The 21,501-nt window shown below is 44.6% G+C and overlaps 1 non-coding gene across 1 annotated transcript; it reads right to left on the reverse strand.

Moving 5' to 3' along the window:
* Positions 1 to 20,527: 20,527 nt before the first annotated feature.
* On the reverse strand, positions 20,528 to 20,838 carry LOC132653893 (small nucleolar RNA U85). The gene has a single exon (XR_009591718.1). It is a non-coding gene; the product is annotated as a small nucleolar RNA U85 (small nucleolar RNA).
* Positions 20,839 to 21,501: the final 663 nt, after the last annotated feature.

Raw genomic sequence — 21,501 nt, forward strand, 5'->3', positions numbered from 1 at the left:
GTATGTCCGAGACTTGTTCCTTGTTTAATCCACCACAAGGCCAGAGCTGTATTCCAACCCACAGAGCAACCTGCAGAAGACAGATGAGCTAAACCATGGCATGACTAGTATGGAATCTCCTAGAGAATAGAGGGAGGGGACCAGGACCCTCATGAAGGAAAGGCTTTTGGTAGTGAGGTATGGAAGATGACCTTACAAAGGTATGACCTCTCAGGGCCTACTTCTTCCACTGTCTGTGTAACCAGAGCAAAGGATGTAACTTCTGTATTATCCAGTTCAGTTTCTTAATCCAAAATAACTTATAATGCTGCCATTTTTTCAGTTGATTGTAGAGATGAAAAGGGCCTGAATGAGAAATGTATGGAATAGCACTTACTACAGACCAACGACTGAAACATGTTCCTAAATCAATAGATGTCATACTGAGCAAACAGATGCTGTCTTACTGAGTAGGACTACAGGGCAGGCCATTAAATTTGATGTGAAGATTAATAAAATCTCTACCTGATCAGAATTCCATACTATCATCTTGGCCTGGGTAGGGGGAGGATATCCCTCTTGCTCCATTCTTCCTCTCTGCTTTCTTCTTTCTAGTCCCCTTTTACTTCTCTTCAACTCTCTTGATTTTGCCCATGCCAGTTCTAATTTGGGGCTTGCTCTTGGGAAGCCATAGGTCACCTCTGCTGCTGTATTTTCATATGGTATCTATACTAAGCTCCCAGCGTTCCTTGGTGCCAACAAGGTATTCTGGAGTGTGTAAGATATGGTCCTATTGAGGTCAAAAGTCTGGGTGCTTGCACTTCAGTGTGAGTTCCCACTAGAGAGAGATGGCATTCACAGTTGCACCCTAAGGAGATATGAGCATTTCTGGTACTTCTGTATGCATCCACTCCTCCTGCTTCTTTGGAAGAGTACTGTGACATTTTTGTGCTGAGAATTTGGGCACTGTCTTCCCTGTGACACAGGTACGGTCTAGTATCTGTGTTTTATCATCTCATAGTCTTTGCGGTTGAAGATGTAGGACTTCAGTTACTCCACTTCACCAGGACTTGAGGCTAGCTCTCCCAACATGTCTAAGTAGCCTGTTTCCAGCACACCTCTCTACAGTGGCATCCACCATGCCCCACAGAGAGCTACTTACCACCATGCCTGCTTTAAGAAAAGTGAACAGCCTAGAGCCCAAACAGACACCTGGTGGGCAGGTGGCCTGTCATCAGGCCTGCTTTCCAGACTCTATCAAGTCCACCCTCAGGGCTGGTGGCTCAGGAGAGCCAGAGCTCCACGAATGTCGGAAGGAAACTATATCATCTGCCAGCACACAATAACTGCTTGTGTGTGTATCCCTCAGGCATGCAGGATGCATTTTCCTATTTAAAAATGACCTGAAACTTACATCATGAAGGCACTCCAGCTTTGATTACTTTGCCTTGTACTGTCTTGAGGGCAGAACATCTGTCAACAACTGTTACAAAGCCTAAATCCTTTACTCAGTCATGTTAAATCCTCAGGATATTAGCCTTCCTTCTTGCTTTAAAAACAAACTTCTTAGTCCATCACTACCCTCAACATTGGACTGGGCACCTCAATATTCTTCATGTCACTAACCTTTTCTGGCACAATCCTCATCACTGACTAGATAGCAGGAACCGCGCCAAGAGCCGGCTTGAATAGAGTTCTCCCACACCATGGCCAAGAGGCAGTGCAAATACATGTGGTGATCCTTTGAGAGACTTCCTCTCTGGTACAAAGAGAGCCTTGACTTGGGTCTGGTGAAATGATTAAGCCCTTAAAAGCATTTGTTACTCTTCCAGAGTTTGGTTTCCAGCATCTAGGTCAACATGCATTTGCCTATAATTTCATCCAGGGGATTGGGCACTTTCTTCTGATGTTCAAGGACACCTACACACATGTGATACACACACAGAGAGGGAAAGAGGAGGAGAGAGAGGGAGGAAGAGAAAAGAGAGAGAGAGGGAGAGAGAGAGAGAGAGAGAGAGAGAGAGAGAGAGAGAAGATAACTGGCTTTTAAGGAAAGCCCATGAAGGATGGAAGATGCCTCCATGCTGTCCAGTTCCCAGAGCTGTGTGTACATCATTGTTGTTTCAAAAGAAGAACAATGAAGCTCTAGGAGGGCAGTATCTACAGTCAGATATGCACCCACATCAATCCCAAGGATGGTCTCAGACATAGTGGAGCAGAAGAGACAGGATTTGTCACCGTGTTGTGCCAAGATTTCATAGAGATTTAATTCCCACCAGGAGAGGAGCCCTGAGCAGCTCTGTTCAGGCTCTGTAATGCACAAATTTTAATGTTTCTTTTCTTTATTTCTGAAAACTAATTAATCCACTTATTTAAGAAAGACTCTCATGTGGCTCAGATTGGCCAGGAACTCATTACATAGCCAAAGATGGCCATGAGCTCCCGAGCTTCCTGCCATATCTCCTTAGTGCTGGAGTTATGTACCTACAATGATATATCCAGTTCATGCTATGCTGGGATCCAGCCAGTGTTTCATGCATGCTAGGCAAGTGCTCAACTAACTGAGCTACATCCCCAGCCTGTGCTCTGATGTCTGGAAGGAACCTGGAAACTCAACACTACGGGAATGTGGGCACTCCCCGACAGTCACTGGAGCAGAGTCCTAGGGGAACCGCATTGTCCCTTCAACTGGCATCCAGGTGACCAGGGATTCTGGACTCTGAAGCAACATCAGAGGGGATGTGGACTTTGTTCTTCCCTTGAACTTCCTATGGCCTTTCTCAGCAGGAAGCAGGGCTGATACAAAGAGATGCCAGATGGTCTACAGGCTGGTTCAGGGAACCATGACCTTGATACTGAAGCAATCCTGCTGCATTTAGAAAGCAAGTGAGCCCCCAAGGGCTGCCTCATTTTGGAATTCTGCCTTGCAGAGGTTTGGTACTACATACTGGAGGATAGCATATGGAACATGAGCAGTCAGCCAAAGGAGACCATTATTCTCATACAGAAAAATAGCACTCCTCTCGCTGTTAAGCTGTGGTCATCCAAGGTTTTTATGGCCATTAACTGTGGAGTGGTTGTCTAAGGAATACTGGCTTCACCTAGAGACACAGAGAATGGTGCACATCTCCCATACTTCTCTAAAAACATTGCTTTGCTTTGACTGAACTGAGTTTCTCCCTGGGTTTGCTTCATAGACCTTAAAAATAGCAACCAGTAAGGCCTGCTGGCCTGGTATTTCCTGGAACCACCCATTGCAGGACACTGGGCTCAGGCTGTCAAGAGTTCTTTCCCTGAGTCACTCCCACCCCACCCTCTGAGTCCAGCAGGAGTGCTAGGAACCAGGGGTGAACTGGTGACGTCCCTTCCTGACCCTGGGGTGGTGAGGAACTAAAATGTCCCGTGAAGCTCAGGCAGTCCGGCTGGCGGCAGCCAGAACTGAAGACTGAGCGTGGTGTTAGAACACAGGGACTCAGCGGCATTCTGTGTGTGGCGTTGCTGTCTCTTCTTTTAAGAATGCATTGTGTAATTAAGGTGGAATTCCATCAGCTTTCCTAGCATGAACTACACAGTATTCTTTCCTTAACCTGCACTCTCACTTGGAAAATGATTCAGACATCCTCCCCAACTGACATTTTGCCTGTGAGATCACTGGCATCTGAATAAAGGCACAGGGGTGACTCCTAGCATTTCCCAGGGACTGAGATGAACCATGTGGCCTTGCTTAGGAAGAGTTATAGGACTCTGCTCCTCAGGCTAAGGAAGGACCCACTTCCACTCAGAGTTCAGTTGTGTTTGCCTGTGAGAATACAGGCTGTTGAGTAAATAAACAACAAATCAAAACTATCACAGTCAGATAGATGCAACACAGGTAGTGTTTCCTGTCTGGGTGTTGATTCCCTAAGCTACGGGAGGCCACACAGGAACACAGTCAGGGGTCTGGTACCACGCCACCTCCACACTCCTGCAGATGATGCAGGGAAAATTAGAGAAGCAGCTAAGAGGTTCCTGAGCTTTGGTGTGTGGAGAGAATAAGCAAAGATAAGAAGGCCAACCTAGAAATATGCCTACTTCCAGCATCAAGGACCCTGTCCTGGTCACACTTGTGAAGGCAGACTTGTGAAGGATGTGAGGGAGGCCTCTGTTTTCCCATTCCTTGCCTGGACATGTTTACCTTTCTCAGCATTTTACAGGGTGAGTTGCAGCCTTGAGCCCTGTCTGGCATGTGCTTTTTGACACTTTTCCTGTTGGAAGTTGATTTATCATATGCAATGCAAATTCAGCAATCCCAGTTCTTTTGTATATAAAGAGGGTTACAGTGACTATCAGTTGAAGGAAGTTTGAGGTCACTCCTAATTTTGTCCTTCATTGGGGCATGCCATGTCTGACTGGCTGTCCCCTTCAGAATGTCTTCAGTCTCCATCCATCACCTCCTGTGAGTACAAAGACAAGCAGGGGAACAACTTAACTCCAGGACACCATGAAGGTATTCCCAGTGGATCTGGACCTAGCATGTGACCTGACCCCTCCCAACTATGTGAGGTCAGGAGCACCATTTGCCCTGGCTGAACCCTTAGTGTCAGCAAACAGCCTCTAGCCTTGATTGAAATAATAAACCACTTTATTCTCACTTTAGAAATCAAGTCTTTTATGTCATAGTGATCCTTATGCATGATACAGTTTTTATGAACTATTAAAATTTTTTTGACTGAAAACTCTTTTGCCATTCTCACCCAACTAGAAGATTTGGAACAATTCTGTGTTTTATGAAAACTTTCCTCATCATTCACCCGGTTGTCTCTATTTTAAATTTCAGGGTCAATTCATTGAGTATTTAAACTAGGAGGCCAAATTCAACCCAGAAATCAAGAAGTTCTCTTGAACTACTGAACAGTAAGATCTGTCTCTCCCTCAGCCTGTGGTGACAACCACTTCTACATTTGATGAACTTTTTTCTGTTTATGTATTATAATAGAGTCATATGGTGTTGATATCTAGGCTCACACAAATCATGAATTTCATTATATCAGTTCAAGGGACACAGCAACCAATGAGTCCTAACTAACCAAAGTAACAGTTCTACCCGGAGATCTTTGCAGGAGCAAGGGCATTGTGTCCTTCAGCAGAAAACTAAATTGAAAGACAATGCTAGAGTCATCCCATGGTACCTTCTACTTAAAGTGTTGATTGACTTGATGTCAGTGAACTTGGCATCTCTTAGCCATGTGGACAGGATTGTTCTGTTTCCTACTTGACCCTCTTATGCTGACAGAGAGGCCCAAAGCAAAGGAAGGACGAATTCTAAAGCAACCATAGTTCTCCACTGGAGCTCCAGCTAAAGCGTGCTAACCATGGCCACCTGGGTTGTCCCAGCAACTGGGCTTCATCTTCTAAACCCATAACCCCTAAGATTTGTCAGTGGGTGGAATTATTTTCTTAGGTTTCCTGTCTTGGCACTCCAAAACTGAACTAAATTTGTTTTGTGGCTTCAAGAAGACTTGGAAAATGTTCTGCATAATTTCTCAAACTGAAAATTAGAGTGCCAGCACATAGATAAATCAGTTTCTAACAACTCCGAATGTGCCTTCCTGCTGGCTAGCTTTTGTCACATCAGAAGGTGCTGTGCAGACAGGCTTCTGGGGAAGAAGAGAAAGCACTGTTCTTATCCAGTGCTGGAGTGTGCACGCTACAACACTGACTTACAGGACACACTGTGCCTCTGGTGCAATAGAGGCATGGCTGTGTGGAGTAGCTAACTGCTTTCCAATTAGACTTGAGGCCTCTTGTTTTTGAGGGAAAGGTTCCCAGGATTGGTGGCCTTCTTTGTGATAATGCCAGTGGCATTAGAGTGCTTGACTGAGATCTCGTAGAAGCTGAAGACTCTGACATCAGCAAAGCAACTGAAACCTATTAGCATGCAGACTTCTGTTCATCTTAGTCACCCAAGGGCACTGGAGAATCTGCCCTCAGTGACAGGAAGAATGACTGTCAGTGTTCCCCATTACCTGTGATGCACTCACTGTTCCCTTATAGTCAACCATACATATGGTTGGATCTCTGCTCTTAACGCAGTTACCCCAGCACTTCCTTGCTGTAAACTTCTGTACATGCAACTTCTATTCTGACACTTATTGCTTTCTCTTGCCTCAGCCTGCTGGCCACATCTATGGATCCTTGAATCAAACACCTTTGGATAAAAATATGCATTTAAAAAAATTCTCAAAAGGTTGTCTCAGATGAGAGCTGAGTTGTGGGCCACAGGAAAAACAAGCAGGGATACAGGTTTATTTTGTGTGTCCTGTCTTACTTTTTTCTCTTGCTGCCCAAGTTCTGTCCCATTAAACATGAGCTCTTTTTTCCTGTGGGTTTGGTCAACTGATCCTTCTGGGAAAACAATGGGAAGGCAGATGATGATGATGATGATGATGATGGTGATGATGATGATGTAGTCTGTGTCCCTGTGTCCATCTGTACCCAGAGGTGGTGGATGAAGCAGAACTTCAGGGCATCTGAATGGGCTGGACATGGGCTGACAGGGACACCATGGTTCTTCCCTGGTGAGGAGCCTGAGAAAAGCCAATGGCTCTAGGAGATATGGATATTGCAACAGCTGAAGCGGCTAAATGAAGGTTATCAGAGCCTGGGCAGAATTGGTAACTAGGTTCTTAAATCCCAAAACTCAAGCAATGGAACCAATTTGAGAACTAAGATTATTAGCACTGAAGCAAGGAAAAAGCTCCAGCAGCTGCTATTTCATAGGAAGGATGCTTTTTTGAGTCATCCAAACGGGGTAGAGAGATGACGATCTATGGTGTGTTGCAAACAGTGACCAGTGGATCATCGAAGCATTCAGACTACATGGGAATCTATGATTAGAACCAAGAAAGAGTACTTAGCAAGATGCTACCTTCCTGAAGGAGAAGACACGGGGTAGCTGCCCGTGGGTCTGTGGGGTCAGAGGGATCACCAAGTGAGAGATCAAGGAGCCAGATGAGTGAGGAGATTCACACAGGGGCTTGTCATGTGCATGTTCAGGGGCACACATCAGCACAGCACATCCAGAGGATGACGGAGTGCATTCAAACTAAGGTAGTCTGGCAGTCACTGACTGAAAGCATGAACACCAGCACCATTGAAGCCGCAGCAGCTGAAGCTCAGGGGCTTGTCCCCTGCCTCCACCTCGCCCTTCTCGCCAGTTTAATAATGAAGCCATAAAGACCTTGAGGTGGAAAAATCCCTCGCCAGCAGAGAACGCAGCTGGGAGCTCCAGATTTAGTGTCTGTGATGATGTCAGGGAGGGGGGTTATTTTTAAGCCCTCATCTTTCAAACGTAAAACCAAGAACAACAAAAAGGGGTGGGGAATTCCTGGGCTCCTGGAATAGCCCCATGAAACACTATCTACACTCCACCTCTCTTTAGAACTTTCTCCATAAACAAGGCAGTCTGTTTCTGAAGCCTGACTTTTATCATCCTCAGTGGCAGCAAAACACGGAGGCTTGCCAGGATCCAGACAGAATTCTTTACCTTTGACACATTTGTGCACACTTTTCTAAACGAGCAGAGAGGTCTGCCATGGCATCAAGAGTTGGAGGGGGCTGAAAGAGAAGAAACACATGCAAATGCTGAGAAGTTCTGTGGCATTCTGCCTCAGAAAGGGGTGCCTGGGATATCCAAGTTGCTTCACATCCCCTGGGATTTGGGGTTTGGGGACTGTGGGTGGTGAAGGTCATGTTTCTATATTAAGTCTTTAGTTTTTTGTTTGTTCACTTGCTTGTTTGAGAAAGGTCTCACTGTGGAGTCCAGGCTGTCCTTGAACTTATGATCTCCCTGCCCCATCTTCCTAAGTACTGGGATTACCTACCAGCAACGATGTCTTCTTTGTTTTAATTTTTTCATATTTTCATACACACACATATACACATGTAAAAAGTACTTTGACCATATCTTCTTAGTATCTTTTCTCATGCCCTTTTCACTGCCATTGAGCCTCTTCATCCCAACAAATGTCCCTCTCACATGTCGTGTGCCTATGTGGATGCCTGTGCAGGTGTGTGTGTGTGTGTGTGTGTACATGTGCACAGGTGGGTTTGATTTCTTTAATTAACGTTGCTTACATGGTTCAGGATTATTCACTTAAGCAGGACAGGTTGCTAGAGGCTACTCACTGAGGAATGACTCCTTAGCCACCGCTGACTGCCTCATAACCCCTCATAGAAAGGGGTCTTCATGATGGAATGTTGGTTGGCCCTGTCTTTTGCAGGGCTTGAGGAGGTAACCCTGGCAGCTGTGAGTTCATGCGTTTAACAATGTCCTGGTCAGAAGACAGCACCTCTCTGCACCCCTCCCCATCCTCCACCTCTTACACTTGTCCCAAGCTGTGGAGGGAGTGACACAAATGTCTGGCTTATGAGCAATCAAGTCACTTGTTCTTATCACTTCAGTGAGTCACCAGCCTCTACACATACCACTGCCCCCTGCAAGCAGAAGCGTCTCTGATCAAGGCTGAGAGCACCTTCAAGCCAAAAGCATAAATATTCAGAAGGCAATTGGACAGCACATCAGCTTCATAAAATATCTGTGTTAGGTTCTGTCCTAGGGCCCAAGACGTTCCCAGCCATGGACCTTCTGAAACAGCTGTGGACCCTGTGTGCAATAATACTGGCCTGTCAGTGAGATATACCCATGGGCACAATAGTGGCCTGACTGTTACAGGGATAATTAGCACTTTCTGATTGGAGATGAGGCCTACCACTAGAGGAAAATCGATACCATGTCTTAAATGTGCATCCTGCCAGGAGATTGACAATTGCTCTTCCTATTTCAGGCTCAGCATCAAATGGCTGTTTCTTATAGAACTATGACTCACAGTTCACAGTAGTGTTAAGCCAAGTCTTTCACAGTCCAGCTGATTGCTTTTTTATATCAAAGGTTCAAGCTGATTCAGACTGTCTGCTCAGGTTTGGGGATTTTAAGCAACTCTGCGCTGGAAGCCCACTAACAGCTAGCCACAGGAGACCTCTAGGAGCCTAGTAAAAGGGCATCCTGGAGAAGCAAATGTCTGAGGTTATCATGGTTGCATGATGTCATTAGCTGAAATGGGCATGGGTGCACCGGGGTGTGTCCACAGCATATGAGGTGTCACCACGACTCTCTGGATCCAGATGCAGTGGCTCTGTCAAGTGAGAGCATCCTGTGGTCATGATAAGCAACAGCTCAAAGTGAGTCAGAGGAGTACAGCAGAACTTCAATGTCCTTTATCCAGAGCTCTGTATGATCGGAGATTGTTTTTCATATTGTGCAATATTAACACATGTATAATAAGCGATATTGGGGGTGGGACTCTTGTCTAAACATGACATTCATTTCTGTTTCATCTGAATTTGCACACATAGGTTGAAGGCAGTTTTATACAACACATATTACAATTGTGCTTTAATGGTGCCCTTGACATGTGAAGGCGTGAAGTTTACAAATCATGACATCATGTGCATGCTCAAAGAGTTTTAAATTTTAGGGCATTTTTCAGTTCAGATTTTCAGATGAAGCATGTTCATTCTGTATATTAATTTCTGAAAATGTGAGAGCAGAAAGTAGAAAAGTTATGTTTCTAGACCCAGACCATAATCCCCTTACCTAATAACTTAGAGGTATCATGGTTTCAGGCTGGGGAGTCTGTATTATGTCTTGTGTGTTAATTGTCTTATTTGGGATGACACACTGTCCTGAAACTTAGCATGTCAAACCAACAAACATTTTCTAAAGCACTAAGTTTACTAACTTTCTGAGGGTCAGAGAGTTGAGTGTGACTTAGCTGGTCGCTGGATTGAGGTCTCTCATGGATATCTAGGAAGGATGCTGGTTGCAGACACTGTCAGCTGAAGGACTGAGCACAGTTTGGGGAACTGTTTCTTTTTAAAAAATTATTAATATTAATTAGTTAATTAAGGTTAATTAACTGTAACATTAACTGTAATTAATTACAGCTTACTACTTGGTATCCCAGCTGTAGCCCCCTCCCTCATAATCCCTCCCTTCCTCCCTCATCTCCTCCCATGCCCCTCTCCAAGTCCACTGATAGGGGAAGTCCTCCTCCCTCTCCATCTGACCCTAGCCTATCAGGTCTCATCAGGACTGGCTGCATTGTCTTCCTCTGTGGCCTGGTAAGACTGCTTCTCCCTCAGGGGGAGGTGATCAAAGAGCAGGCCAATCAGTTCATGTCAGAGACAGTTCCTGTTCCCATTACTAGGGAACCCATTCGGATACTGAGCTGCCATGGGCTACATCTGTGCAGAGAGGTTCTAGGTTGGGAACTGTTTCTGAAGTTGGTTCATCGAGTGCTCACCTGTGGGCTGTGTGAACTTCTCTAGAGGAATGCCGGACAGTCTTCCAACAAGGCAGCAGGCTTCCCCTCCTGGAAATGCTCCAACAGTGCTTCAATATAAAACACAGTCTCAGCTCAAAAGGAATACGAGAGTTTATTCTGGAGGCAAATGACACTAATCATAGCCAGGGAACAGATTCAGGTTGTCCTTAAATGCCACGTTACAGTGTGGAAATGAATTCATGAAGTTTTTATAGTTATACGAGAAAATAAAGCCATAAATCAAGGCATTTTTTTTTCCAAACAGTTGGAGATAGTTCAACGGCAATTTGGCTATAGATATTCAAGATTCCAACTCTCCTCAACCACAAGCCCAAATCAGTCAATCAGTCTTGTGGAACCTTTAGCATAGGTGAAGCATTTTGTTTTTATTTTTTATTTTGATTTCTGGGAATGTCAGTCCAAATGAGTGACACAGAAGAGCAGAAAGCAGCATCTTTTTCTGACCTAGCTTTGGAAGATGCACTACCACATGGGCCTTATTTTGTATCTAGTCAGTCAGTCAGTCAGTCCAGCTCCACCTCAGGAAGGAGGAATCAAATTCAACTTCTTTCTGGAAACCTGTAGATGTGCTTGGAAGTCATGATCATGCCACAGCCCAAGTTCTTTGTCAGCTGCGCAGGTTGTCTCGGAATTTAAAATGATTCACAGGTAAGGATTTTAAAGCATGCAGCTGAAGCCCGCAGTCATCTCAGAAGATGGGTCTTTCTGAGAACTGGAACTCTTAAGGTCCCTGTCAGGAACTAGCTTCCTCCACACTGTGGCAGCTGAATCTCAGGTAAGAAAGTTACACAGAAATTTCCAGAAAGATTCCACCATGCTGTGATCAATTCCTGCTTTTGGCAGAAATACTGAAGCCCACATATTGAACAAAGAATCCTTGGATGTCCTCAAGTCTTACCCCAAGTCTTATTTGGAGAGCCTGCACCTGTGCATCCTGAATGGCTACAGAGTAGCAGCAGAGTGCTGGGGCGATGGCCCAGTTTGTAATGTGCTTGCTGCATGAGCATGGAGACCTGAGTTCAGACTTACAGAAACCATCCATGTGAAACTCGAGGCGTGGTGATACATTCCTGTAATCTCTGCAGTGGGAAGATGGAGTTCACTGGCCAGCCAGGCTAGCTGAATCAGTGGGCTTCAGTGGTGGTGAGGGATACCACCTCAGAACATAAAGCGCAGAGTGGATGAAGAAGACTGCCGGGAGCCAAAGCTATCTACGGAAGCCAAAGCCAAAGCCATCTAGTGGAGACAAAGGTAGTTACTGAATCTAAAGCCAAGTAGAGAGCAAAGGTCATTTAGTGGAGACCTAAAGCTAGTTAGTGAAAGAGTTATCTAAGATCCTAAATCATGGGTGATAGATTGTGAGGACATCCATTTGTTAGAGAATCTGTAAGATATCTTTTTTTTTTTTAATATTACCAAGTGGTGATTTCTTTTATTCTTTTTTTTTTTCAATGCAGTTTATTCAGGAACATTGAACAATCCTCGGATCCCGGGGAAAGCCAGCCCACAGCTTAAATAGCCTCTGCGTAGCCAACCCAGGCGTGCCATGGAGAATCTGTAAGATATCTTAAGAGAACATCCTTATGGTATCTTGCAGATACAATATTTAACTCTTGTGAAAAGCGTGAAAGCACTCTTCCTATTTCCTGCAGCAGTAGATTAACCTTCCCCCTTTCCTGTCTTCTCCCTATATAAGTTGGGTAAAAATGTCTAATAAACGGAAGCCTTGATCAGATGAACAGACTTGGCTTTCATTCCTGCATCTCTTGTCCCCTCTCCCCCATTCCTTCCAATCTCTCCACCTTAGGAACCCTGTTGAAGCCCCGCGGGTTGGAGCAGAAGACACCCAACATCAATGCCTGGCCTCCACATGCATCTATGTATACATGCATTTGCACACATACACAAGCACAGACAGATATATCCAACACACACACACACAGAGGAAGAGAGAGAGTAGCAGCGAGGATTGGTCTAAGGGTAATAATATAATCCTTTAGAGCTATAAAATATGATTACCACTGTCCTAGTGAGCAGATTGTGCTGGCATTCTGTGTTGTTTTGGACTACAGAGAAGGGAGTCTGCCTCTTCCTTTTCTGACCCTCGCCTCTCCGGTGGGAGTACTTTCCCCAGCTCTGGGCAGCCTTTTTCCTGTTCTCAGTAGTTGTCTTCCAGCCCGTGGTCTGGGTCCTGCATTGCTAATAAGCTTGCTGGCTGAATGGCCCTTCTTTCCCCTGAGTGTGCACCAGGAAGGAGGGCCCTCTTCACAGGGACTGTTACCCTGACAAGGGTCTGGCAGCCACCCAGAAGGAGGGTACTGAGTCCTAGACAGTACTTTTTTAATATAATTTTTTATTTATTACAGTTTATTCACTTTGTATCCCAGCTGTAGCCCCATCCTAGTCCCCTCCCAATCCTGTCCTCCTTCCCTCCCTCATCTCCTCCCATGGCTCTTCACTAGTCCACTGATAGTGGAGGACCTTCTCCTCTTCCATCTGGCCCTAGCCTATCAGGTCTCAGCCAGGACTGTCTTTCATAGTCTTCCTCTGTGGCCTGGTAAGGCTGCTCCCCCCTTAGTGGGAGGTGATCAAAGAGCCAGTCACTGAGCTCGTGTCAGGGACAGCCCTTGTTCCCCTTACTAAGGAAACCCACTTGGACACTGAACTGTCATAAATTCTACATGAATGGTCCTTGGTTGGAGTATCAGTCTTAAAAAAGACCCCTAGGCCCAGATTTTTTGGTTCTGTTGTTCTTCTTGTGGAGCTCCAGACCCTTCCAGGTTTTTTTATATCTCTTTTCTTTCATAAGATTCCCTGCACTCTGCCCAGTGTTTGGTTACGAGTCTCAGCATCTGCTTTATACTCTGCTGGGTAGAGTCTTTCAGAGGCCCTCTGTGGTGGGTTCCTGTCTTGTTCCTTGTTTTCACCTTCTTCTGATGTCTATCATATTTGCCTTTCTGAATGAGGATTGAGCATCTTACCCAGAGTCCTCCTTCTTGCTTAGCTTCTTTAGGTGTACAAATTTTAGTATGATTATCCTATAATATTATATTATATTAGACAGTACTTTTTAACATAGAGGCTAGGAAGACTGAAAAAAGTTTCTTTGGAGGAAGAATCTGAGGATTCTGGAGGTGGTGTGTAGAGGAAGAAGGAAGGACTGGTGTGATATCAGCCTTTTGATACAGTTTGAAGGGTGCTAAGCCTCACAAAGCAGTGATTAGGCTGCAATCCACCTGGCAAGTCTGCTGCCTTGTATGCTGGCTTTCTCTGAATGTCCTTCTTCCATGCACTTGACGTCAGGGATTTGGGCAGATACAGAATGCTCCAGAATGAATCCAGAGGAAATGAAACATATCAAATCCTCCTTTGAAATGACAAGCTTCACACTTAAGGCTTCTCTTTGGGTGACTTATATGATATCAACCAGACTTTATAAACATCAAAATCTAACCATCTATCACAGTTAAGTCATAACAAGAAGGATGTAAGGTTTCACCGAGCAGGTGCAATTCTAGGATAGGAGAGGTGATGGGCTTGGAGTGTAAATTTTTGACAAGTGTGCACTGTCCTTGATGTCAGCTCCCCATCCACACTTGCTCTCCTTAGGTACCTTCACACAGAAACACAGTCCCAGTGTTCTCTAGTTCCTATGTCTCTTCACCCCTACTGAACTCCCTTACACTACAATATGGATGCCCCTTTCTTTAAGGGACCCGCCCAAGCTTTGAAGATGATGGTAGAGCTGTCCTGTCAGTGATGAACACACCTAGACATCAGAGAGCCTCAGCACAGCCCCCACCATCCCTTCTCACACAAGTGACCAGTACATGCCCTTGACTTTCTCTTCCTTGTTGTTGAACTAAAAAATAATATATGTAAATAAGAGTGGGAAGCCCAGATGATATAGTATCCATATCATTTCCACTGTCCCTGGTGTCTTTGAAATGGCTGAGGTGTGGGAAACATTTTCTTCTTTTAACTCTGTTAGTATTCTGTAAGAAAAAACACTACATCCAGTAGCTGAGCATCATGTCATCTAGTACCAAACACAGCATGGAAGGTGCGAAAATCGTTGAAAAGAAATGGAGAAACCATGGCTGATTCCAGGCACCTGTAGGTTTCCTGGGGTGGTTTTCATGCAGTAACTGGGGATGTAAAACTCAGTCTGTTGGCTATGGTTTGAATGACTGTCTTCCTTCCCCAACAGATCCATGGGAAAAGCTTTGGTCCCCAATCTGTTATTTACCCAGGAACCACCTTGTTTGGGGGGACAGGGTCCCTCACTGAACACTAGAGCAGTTGTTCTCAACCTTCCTAATGCTTTGCCCCTTTAATGCATTTCCTCGTGTTGTGACCCCAAACATAAAATTATTTTTGTTACTTCTTCATAACTAATTTTGCTACTGTTATGAATCATAATGTAAATAGTTGATTTGCAACCCCAACAGGATCGATACCCATAGGTTGAGAACCACCGAGCTAGAGGAAGGACAGCCACTTCCTCTGCTGAGTGCTCCTGCAGTGCTGTGCCACCTCTCCACAACCACAGAGGAATGGGGCCATCCACCTGAGTGCTGAGACCTCCTGTGAGCTGATTCTCTAACGCACTTTGTCACAGTCACAGAAAGCTGCCTACCACACAATTTCAATCAGCACTTCACTGCTGGCAAGAATTCAGGCTAATGTTTGTCACCTGTGAAACGTAAGGGTGGCTTTCAACATTCCTGTTCTAGAAACACTTTCATAAAAGTTTTATTTCCTCCCCATGAAGTTCAATCTAATACACAGATCAAGTAAGCTCCGGCATCTGGCCAGGGAATACATTCCTGCTTTAGAAGAAAAGCAAAAAGTAAACCCTGCTTATCACACCCATGTGTCTGTCCAGAATTGCAAATGCCTTTCCAGGAAGAAAATGGTGATGAAATGAATGCCAAGGAGAAGCGCCTGGGATGCAGAGCAGTGGCTGCCAAGTCCCATGCTGAGAATCCCGCTCAACATCTGGGCACTGCAAGCACCTATCTCTTTAGACTGCTATTTTTCAATCTTCAATTCTAAACAACTGAAATTGGCTTCAGCAGAAACTGCCAATTCTGCTTACGTCTGTACAAAAGCAATGCTATCATTAAAGTCCAGCTTTTCCCTCTCTGGAGCAACAAGCTAAGGTAAGGGAAGGGCGTTAAGGCTTGGTCCCCTGCAGAAACCAAAGTCCTGATCTGAGAACCATTTACCCGCTTTTACCACCATAACTCCTCTCCACTGGAAATAAGGCCTTTCATACATTTGAAGTTTGCACTCAAAGTTTGCTTGGCTATTTTGAGATACTTAATTTTGTTAAGGTTTGAATATAAAATGTCCCCTACAGGCCTGCAGGTTCAGTGCTTGTCCCCAGCTTGTGGCCCTGTCTTGGGAGGTTTTGGAAACTTTAAGAGGAGGAAGTGGGTCTTTGTGTACAGATCCCAGGAGACTAGATGGTAGTCCTGACTTGCTTCTTTCCTGTGTGTCCTTCTCAGCTTCTTGTCCACTCAAAATGAGAAAACTCTTGCCTCATATTCCCACCCCGAAATGTTCTGTTCCACTTCATAGGACCAAGTGATCATACACTGATGTTTGATGCCTTCCACAAGAATAAACAGTTTCTGGGGACTGGAGAGTTGGCTAAGTGGTTAAGAGCACTGACTGCTCTTCCAGAGGACCCAGGTTCAATTCCTAGCACCTACAGGATAACTTACAACTGCCTGTGACTCTAATTCCGGGAGATCCGACACCCTCACACAGACATGCATGCAGGCTAAACACCAATGCACATAAAGTAAAAGTAAATGTTTTTAAATGAACAATTTTCATCTTTAGGTTATTTTTCTCGAGTATTCTTTTAACATTCATTCAAAAGCAATGACTCTAAATACACTATAATTAATTATAAAAACACTGCTGTATGACAGATCTCAAAAATCCTACTTTAACTGACAGGTCAAACCCCTTGATTCCCACCCCCTTCCTTGTTCCCTCCTCCTTCTCTCTCACTCTTTATCTCTGTCTTTGTCTCTTATTCCCTGCCCTTTGTCTCTCTCCTTTATGGGGAGAACAAATCTCCTTTATGCAAACAAATCTCCCTCATGCTGAGAACTTGTCTTGGGGCATCTTATGCCGATTCCGGTCCTTTCACTTGGTTTACTAGAAGGAATTTTTCATGCTGGAAATAAAATTAATGAAAAAGACCAACAAGGATGAGGAAAATTGTACTCGCATGCGTGTGTGTGTGTGTGTGTGTGTGTGTGTTTAGGTATGTGAGTGTGCACAAATGTAAATGTGTGTGTGTGTGTGTGTGTGTGTGTGTGCGCGCTCACGAGTGCTTGCTCTTGCATTCCCATCCCAATCTGCTGAGCACAATCCCAGAACAAGCTGGAGGCTGCTGCACACGAAGCCTGCAGGCCTCAGTGCAGCCAGGTGTCCCTCCCTTTCTCAGGGCATGCCGCAGGGAGTGGGCCCTGTGGGACACCATCTCCTGGTACCCAGAAGGGGCAAGCATCCTTGGCCCAGTTAACTCTCAGAGCATCTTCAACAGAACTTCTCTGAGGACCAAGTCTGTGAGGAAGATGGTAAACTAGTCCACTGGAAATGCAAATTGGATGTATTCTTCCTCACCAATCCGGTTGAGATAAAAAACAAACAAACAAACCAAAACAAAACAGCTCACAGCTGGAGGTAAGCAGCCACAGATCAGCCAAACCCACAGAGCTGGCAGAACAGAAGTAGCTATAGAGTGAGACCAGTTACATTCCATTGAGAGTGATTTGGGGAAGGAGTTTTTCTTCAAGAACAGAAGATGGACAGGACACAAGAAACAAAGGCTTGTTGTCCACATATGCAGAGCAGAGAGGCAAGTTGTTAAACGGGCCAGTGCTTTTGCCTTCAGATGTGGCAAAATTTGCCCCAAAGGCTACAGTTTGGTTGCATGCAAATTTGGGTCTAAGTGTTCCAGATCTTCATATTTGCACTACTGCAGGCCTCTCCAGAGACTGCCTGGATGGTAAACTGTGCACCTGTGATCCCTAAGGCTTCGTTAGCTGATCAGTGAGTCACCCCCAAGAAGTACCCCCAGTGAGCTTATAACACCTGTGTCCCTGATCCGCAGCCTCTCCACCTGCTTCAAGAGTGCAGAGAGCATTTACCTGCAAATTTCATGATTTCTTTGTTTTTTATTGCTGAGTAATATTCCATTGTGTAGATTTGCCACAATTTCTGTATACATTCCTCAACCGAGGGGCATCTAGGTTGTTTCCAGCTTCTGGCTATTACAAATAAAGCTGCTACAAACATGGTTGAACAAATGTCCTTGTATACTTGAGCATCTTTTGGATATATGCCTAGGAGTGGTATGGCTGGATCTTGAGGAAGCACTACTCTTAATTGTCGGAGAAAGCACCAGATTGATTTCCAAAGTGGTTGTACAAGTTTACATTTCCACCAGCAGTGGAGTAGTGTTCCCCTTTCTGAGACTGATACTCCAACCAAGGACCATTCATGGAGATAACCTAGAATCCCTGTACAGATGTAGCTCATGGCAGTTCAGTGTCCAAGTGGGTTCCAGAGTAATGGGAACAGGGACTGTCTCTGACATGAACTGATTGGCCTGTTCTTTGATCGCCTCCCCCTGAGGGGGAAGCAGGCTTACCAGGCCATAGAGGAAGACAGTGCAGCCATGCAGCCACTCATGATGAGACCTGATAGACTAGGATCAGAAGGAAGGGGAGGAGGACCTCCCCCATCACTGGGCTTGGGGAGGGACATGGGTGGAGAAAGGGAATGGACGGTAGGTTGGGGAGGGGAGGAGGGAGGGAACTGTAGGGGGATACAAAGTGAATAAACTGTAATTAATAAAAAAATCAATCTAAGAAAGAAAGAAAGAAAGAGTGCAGAGATCTGTGCAAACCTGCACTCATTTCATACTGACAAGGTCTCCCTCTCTCAGTTGTGTCCAGGTGATCCACGAAGGGTTAGAATTTTTGGTGGGCCTGGGGGAGGGGGGAACACACAATTTCATGAATGACCCTATCTCCTGTCTCACCGTGGAGATCTTCTGCATTCATGTGTGGTGATTCGGATGAAGTCAGATCTCTGAAATGCCTTTCCAGTGGAATACATAAGCAATGTCTATCCCTCCTCCTAAGGTATAAATGACAACCAAGGCAGGAGTCAACCCAACATTCTCTTCCGAGAACCAGTGAGGTTGTTGAGCATCATTACAGAGCATGGGGGAGAGGTTATTTATAGAGGAGTGTGGGTGCTCTTCCTCTGCGGAAAGCCTTTATCCATCAGAGATGGGGGCTTCCCTTAGCTGCACATATGAAGCCCCTCCTCATCCACAGCCCCTTTCCCCACTCCCAACCTACCCATATACTCTAGTTCCTCCCCGAGGCCATGTTCAATTGAGACAGAGTTGCATACAGCAGGTAGTAAGAAGTGATTGGATACTCAGGTGAGAGTCTTGGGACCCTGTCCACCATTCCTGGAGAGGAAAGAAACAGCCAACAGCCCAGCTGGATAATTGCTCTGCAAGGGAGCATAGCTGGACTTGGCAAGATGGCAGTTCCTTAGCTTGCAGGATAGTCACAACAGGGACCCACAGCAGCAACTTTGGAAAGAGAGTCTTTCCTTGCTCCACTTCTTGGCTCCCATCCTGTATAAATTGCACATGCCCTGGTGCCCCATGGATTTTTGGGGAGGACCCTACTTTAAGACACCTAGTTAATGCTACTGCATGTTCTGCTGGTGGGAAGAGTACCCTTCTCCAAGATGTGTCTTGGCAATTTCTGTAAGTGTTGTAATAGTGACTGGGAACAAGGCATGCCAAATGTGTCTCACAGCATGAACACGATGGTTCTGCATCAGGAAGCAGTCACATCTGGTCCATTAACTTTGACATGTTCAGTTGGACATTTCTGTAGGTAAGAAAATTGTAACATTTTGTAGTCAATAACCTAAATCAGACTTTCAAGGGAAAGCAAAATGCCTGTTACAGACTTCGGGTGATGTCTAGATTCATTAATAAAGAGAAGATGTTTACTTTCAGAGCCCAGAAAAGAGTTTTCTGCATTTTAGGGAAAGCGTGTGTTGTGGTTTGAGAATAGCCCAATAGGCGTAGATAGATGATAGGTAGATAGATAGATAGATAGATAAATAGGTAGATAGATAAATAGGTAGATAGATAAATAGGTAGATAGATGATAGATAGATAGATAGATAGATATATAGACAGACAGATGATAGATAGATAGATAGATAGATAGATAGATAGATAGATAGATAGATAGATGAATGCTTAGTAGGATTAGGATTAGGAGTTATGGCCTTATTGGTGGATGTGTGTCACTGGAGATGGGTTTTGAGTTTTCAAAAGCCCACACCAGGCCCAGTCTCTCTGTCTCTTTGTCTCTCTGTTTATTCTATCTGTTTGTCTGTCTGTCTATCTCTGTCTGTTTATCTGTCTCTCTCTCTCTTCTCCCCCCTTCTCCTGCCTAAGTATCAGATATAAAGTTTCCAGCTACTAGTACCAGTGCTGTGCACCCCACCATGAAGGTAATGGACGCAGTCACTGAAACTGTATGCAATCTCCCAATGAAATGCTTAAAAAAAAAAAAAAAAAGAGTTGCTTTGGTTTTGGTATCTCTTCACAGCAATAGAACAATGACCAAGACAACACACTATGTTGTCTGAGCTTATATCTATAAGGCTGTCATTTGACACTAGAAAACTCAAGCACGGGGCTGAATCACTACTTAACAACCTCTGCCTTTGTGTGTGTGTGGGGGGGTGTACATGCATGCCTGTGTGTATGTGTGTGATCCTACACATATGTAAAACGTCAATACACTTTAATGTAGTTTTATTTTGATGATGGACTATTAAGATTAAATGCACATAAATTTTTAAAAATCAAGTTAAAATACTTAGCAAAAATAAATGTTACTGATATATTTGAATATATGGATGAATGAATAGATGCATAAATAAAATTATATAATAAAAATTACATAACCTCTTCAAATATGTGCATAGTTTTTATTACCCTTTTATTTAATAAAATGCCATAATAAAACCTGTTGTTTCATAGTTAACTGAATACTTAATCCAAAACGTATGCTTTTCTTTTTCCTTGCAGCCATCAGATCACCAAAAATATGCATTTCATCTCTCAGTGGCCATGACATAGCTGAGTCCTTCAAAACTTCTGGCCCTGGTACCTTGAATATGTCCTGTTTCTCCTTCCACTACAGTTTACACCTTCTCTCTGGCAACCGAAGACTCATTCCTGCTGGAGTGAGGTGCTTCAAAGTGGGCGAAGTGTTTCTTGGATCGCACTTGCAGCGGATGTACATAACTCTGTCTCTACCACGATTATAGACCTGGTATGCAGTTCTCTTACTCAGCTTATAACATGAATTTCTTAAAACATTACTTTCAATTCTGCTTTCAGTTATCCCAAAATAAACATGTCTAAGCAAAATTTGTTTTCGGTTATAAAACTAATACATGCGTATATTGCTCCTGTCAAAACGTGAATGGACCTAAAGTCCCCCTGAAAACAAACTCAACTCCTGTTGTCCCCTCTATTAGGGGGAAAATATGCCTTTCCAAACCTTTGCTATATGCTCACCTAAACCCACAAACTCACCTGGACCTGTGCCTTTGCTTGTGTCTATATGTGAAAATTAAGTTTACAACCAATGTATACAGCATCAAATTAAACATCTTTATAAGGAGCTGAGATGTCCTCTGTGGACCATGCCCCCAGAGGAATTGTCATGGGACTGCTGAGATGGAGCATGTTCAAACCTTGGAAATCTCAAACTTGAGTGTGGTTCTGAGTCTTCTGGAAAGCCCTCTGGACACCAAGCAGGGAAGTGCCCACTTCTCCAGCTGTAAGGTTCAATCTCCTTTGGTCTCTGGGTGGAAAAGAATGAAGCGCAGGCACCCAAGTGAGAGCAGAAAGAGGTAAGCTTCACAAAATCTCTAGCTGGGGATGTGGGAAAAGGAGCTCTTTTAGCTGGGCTGCCAGTCCCAGCCCAGGTGACAGTGGGGAACTCAGGGCTCTGAGACCCATTTAGGTGGTGACAGAGGCCTGACCTGCAGG

Source organism: Meriones unguiculatus, chromosome 4 (genome assembly GCF_030254825.1).
Source record: "Meriones unguiculatus strain TT.TT164.6M chromosome 4, Bangor_MerUng_6.1, whole genome shotgun sequence".
Taxonomy (NCBI): Eukaryota; Metazoa; Chordata; class Mammalia; order Rodentia; family Muridae; genus Meriones; species Meriones unguiculatus.